Here is a 4950-nt window from a genome sequence, read left to right on the forward strand (position 1 = left end):
ATGCGTATCTTCTAACATGTCTCCCAAGCAAAGACTAAATGCTTGTGCTTGTTGAGCAGGGTTCATGAGGTTGTTGGCCTCATATACCTACTCAAACTACTCGACAAAGTTGTAGGGTTCATTGTCTGCTTGGTATTTTATCAAGTTTCTTTGCAACTCAAAAAAATACCCACGGGTATTTTCGATTAGCTCCTAGCATTTGGGGTAACTCCTCGTTGGCTAGCAATGATGCTACCAGGATTGTCCCACTTTGCTGAGTGCTGGTATTGTTTAGCAATCTTTTTGCGAGTAGCTTGCTCACTATAAGGTCATCTTCCAGAGCTCTCTCCTTATCGGCATTGCCTCCTATTTTGTTCCTACCTAAGATGGCTAGGATCTTGTGAACCTCATTGAGCTCTCTCTCGTGATGCAACCTCTAAGCCCTTTGCTCGTGGCTATAACTCACAATGTGCTACAATGCTATCCTTACCAATCTTCTCTCCTCGTCAAGGTCAACTATGACATTGGCTACTAGTCTTCCATGGTGTGGTATCCTCGTCTATTAGTCATGCTGTGTGATACGGTATTAGATGTCCTTACCAATCTTCTCTCCTCCTCAAGATTAGCTATGACATTGGCTACTAGTCTTCCATGGTGCGCTATCCTTGTCTATTAGTCGTACTGTGCAATAAGTTATTGGATGTCATCAGGGTACTCTGCCATGTTAAGGTCAAGGTCAAGGTTAAGGTTATTCTCGTTCGAGATGGTGCTTACCATAATAGTTGTCTCTTGTCTCACTAGTGCTTCTATGAGGTCAAACAGACCACCGGCTAAAGCTATACCCCTAATCTTAGCTAGCCTTTCCTTTCCTCAGTGGTCTGATGGGTGTGTCTCCTCTAGGTCTTTGTTCCTAGTGTCTTGGGTCACTCGTCTAACTCTCAGGGTTGTACTCCTACTAGTGGGTTCGTTCTTAGCTTAATCCCCCTTAGCATGTTCCTTATTGTTAAACCAATAGTTTGCAAATGCGCAACACTTATACACTAGCAGTGTGACTCGATGTGTGTGATGTGCGAAATCAAGCTTTCTAGTTTTCACATGTGCTTAAATGCCTACAATGCTGAGCGTGACCTTGGATGAAATCAACTCCATCTAATCATTTTCCTATCCTTGCTACTTTTGGAGGGGGTCTTGATTACTCCTAACAGTTGAAATTGGGTCCTTTATGGGTTGGGGCAGGTGCCAAGTGGGTCAAATTGGGTCCTCTATGGGTCGGGGTAGGTGCCAAGTGGATCAATTTGGGTCTCTATCCATGGTAACATCTAATGGTTAGTCCTTTCATCCCCCATCCAGACTGCTAGATCAAGGTTTTTAAGTGCAAATAATTCTATGGTTCCACTAGTCTAGACTTCACCCAAGTAGTTGGTCAGCTAGTTGGAAACAAGCTCTAATACGTCCCAAAATGGTAAAAAATAAGTCAAGACAGGTTTCTCAACAACTTGTCAGTCCTAGACTTGATCGTCCAAGTGGACTCCTCGAGGTGTTTGGCCATTTGAGTGACTAGACTCGAACTTGGAGGAGGGCTACCTGTTCGAGAGTCTGACTTGTTGTCTGAGGCCAAGTGGTTAAACCGTCATCCGAGTCAGACGTTTGAGTGGGTCAACCTTAAGTGACTTGGATGCCTAAGCTAGGTCACGACTCTTGGCTGTCCGAGGCTTGCTATCACCGTCCGAGCAGTGCTTGAAAACCTATTGAATGGTAGGAATATCCTTTTTTATGGCTTAATGCCCACTATCTAATGCACCTAAGATTCCAAAACGATACAACAATTAGCAACAAGGTTTCAGAGCATACCTGGAAGGGCTGAATGTGTCAATGGCAAGGATTGTAGGTAGCTTATAGACCTATCACTCCCTATGTCTCTCTCACTAGCTCTCTCTCAATCTCATTGAATGAAAATGAGCTCTCTCTTTCTCTTTTTCACCTTTTGTGTTTTCTCTTTCTCCCCTCACACTTTGTTTTCCTTCATGGACACAAAAAATATATTTTTTTTCTTCCCTAGTCCCTTAGTTTTCTGGTTATCTAGAGAGTTATCTTTTCCTTCTTTTCCTTCTTTTCCCTACTTCCCAAACCTTAGTGTCTCAAATTTGATCAAAATGCACAACTCCCACTCTAATCAATGCCCATAAAGTTTCCTAAACCTAAACTAATCCACAAAAGAGATCGAATGGCCTTCGACTCCCTTGCTTCCTACCCAAAACCAAGTGCCATTTTTTCAGAGATGAACACTTACTTTGTCACTGGATTTGGACCGCACAAGCACTCAAGCTTGAATCATTGGTCTCAACAAAACGGAACTAAAATGTCATTGCTCTCACAGGCAAACCACCAAAACCCATGGACCACTTATTACTTTAAGCCTTTCAAGACAAGAGCTATTGCTACCTCTCACATAGCCATGCATATTCTTCCTCACACCAATGTAGTGAGCTTACCTTTGAATTCGATCGAGTACCTTCTCCCATGAATCCATCGATGGCTCCATGACTCAAGATGTGACATCAAGCAAGCTCCATCTCCAAGCTTTGAGCTTTGACCTTCATAGCCGTGCGCACAAGATGGGGGAAGAGAAGAAGAAGATGATGAAGAGGGGAGAAGAAGAGCTTCTCCACGATCCCTCACTCCCTCACATAGACTCTCTCCCTCTCTCCCTCTCTCATACACAAAAAGGAAGTAAGAGCAAGAAGCAAGAAGAGATTAAGTTTGGCCACACACAAGAATGAGCTTCTTTATTCATTTCTTGACTTTTGTACATGCCCTTATCCCTTCCTTTTGTGGCCATCCCCCCTTTTGTTCCGAGATTTTTTCCCTCCTCTACTCTCTTTTCTTATTCTTCCTATTGGCATAGGTCTCAACCCATGCCTCGGGCACTCAAGAACCCCTGTTTCCATCATCAGACTGCGAAGGACCAGTCTGCAGAGGCGGAGGACCACTTCTATCCCTTCTTCATCAAGTCGTCAAAAACCAGAGAGATAAGTCTTCTAATCATAAGTTTCAAAGCTTAAGAAGCTTAGCTAAAGCTTAAAGAAGCTTAGCTAAAGCTTAAAGAAGATTTAAGCTTCTCAAATTTTTCGTGAGGTATCTGAAGACGTCAGCGATTTTTCCGTCGGCAGAAAAAACGCCCCCCCCTACGAATTCACGTTTTTTTGGTGAGTAAGCTTCAAAGCTTACTTACTTAAGTTCCAATCACAGTAGTTCTTCCAATCCTGCAAGTCTGCAAAGTTCAAATTCTGCAAGTCTATCAAGTCGAAGTTCTGCAAGTCACATAAAGCAACCAAGTTCTGCAAGTCTACAAACTCTGCAATTCACATTAGTCTGGTACTTTGCAAGTTAGACAAGTCAACTGGAGTCAAAACAGACTTTTGTTCAAAACTCATAGAAGGGTTGTTCTTGCGCAGAAACTCCGAACTGCAAAGTTGTTCATTGGAAGGTACTCTACGCATACGCAGGTTTGCTGAAGCATTTTCAGCATACGAAGAAGGATAAAACACAGATTTTTCAAAGATTGTGAAAGCCATACCCAAAAATATATAAGCCTTGTATTCCCGAACTTGAGCTACGCTCATCCCGCTAACTTGATTTTGAGAGTGAGAGGTCTTTTGAGTTTTGCAGGATGACAGAATCACATATGGATGATTTAATGGCTGAAGGCGACCTACCTGAACCTACGATGGAGCAAAAGTTGGATTTAATTATGATGCAATTGGATGAAGAATGACGGGCTAGGCAAGCATTGCAAGTTCAATTGGCAACTTTACAAAGATCGACAACCGACAAAGAGGAACCTAAATCTGAAGATCTTATTCGACGTACCATCGATGCAACTCTCGAAGCTCAAACCATCCGCAAGGAATCAAAGATAAGTAAAAGAAATTTCAAATTTCGTACTTTCAATGGCACTCGAGAGGGAAAAACTATTCTTGCATTCATTAGTCAGTTTGATGACTACTTTTATGAGGAAACCTATGCAGAAAAAGATAAAATCAAGCGTGTCACTAATCATTTAGTGGATAGAGCATCTCTTTGGTGGACTGTAGTACGCAAGAGTATAGATTGTCCCACTACCTGGGAGAATTTCAAGAAGAAGTTCATGCAAAATTTTCTTCTTCCACAATGTCATGAGAAAGCCATAAAGCAATGGGATCTTCTTCAGCAACGGGATCATGAGCCTATTCCTCAGTACACAGAGTATTTTTGGAATGCACTACTCCAGTTACGCATGCTTGAAGACGTACCTGAAGCGACACACAAGCGCAAGTATATGTCTGGACTCCTTGGCCATTACTACGCTGAAGTTAACATGTTCAAGCCTGCTACTCTTGAAGACACAATTTCACTAGCTCACGATACTGAAGACAAGCTACGAGGTAGAGACAGACATCCACAACAATTCCAAGCCAATGGTAACTATGGATCTAAGCAATTCAACTCAAATTTTAGAAGATTTAATCAAGGTCGTTTCACTTCATCATCTTTTCGTAAGAATTGGGCAAAACCACCTGCTTTACCATCCAATGTCAATCAAAACCCTAAGCCTATTCCACAGCCAAATCCCAATATCCCTAGACTTCCTACCATTGCAAAGAATGTAACCAAAGCCAAGTCTATAGTATGTTATAAATGCCACCAGCCTGGACATCTAGCAGCAAATTGCCATTCGAAGAAGCCACCTGCCCATATCAACTACCTTGGAGCAATGGAAGAAGACGAACATGAAGAAATGCTTGATTTCATGGAAGATGAGGACGACACTACTACTCCTTCGGATACTTTACCAGGTATGTCAACTCCACATTCTTTATTGACTATGAAATGTTTGGTGCATGGAAAGGAAAATATTATTTTACATGATGATGGTAGTACTCATGATTTTATTTTAGCAAAGCTAGTAAAAGAATTGAAGTTACAGACTGT

The sequence above is a fragment of the Lygodium microphyllum genome, chromosome 3 (assembly GCF_053477565.2).
Source record: "Lygodium microphyllum isolate KBCC chromosome 3, Lygodium_microphyllum_v1.1.10, whole genome shotgun sequence".
NCBI lineage: Eukaryota > Viridiplantae > Streptophyta > Polypodiopsida > Schizaeales > Lygodiaceae > Lygodium > Lygodium microphyllum.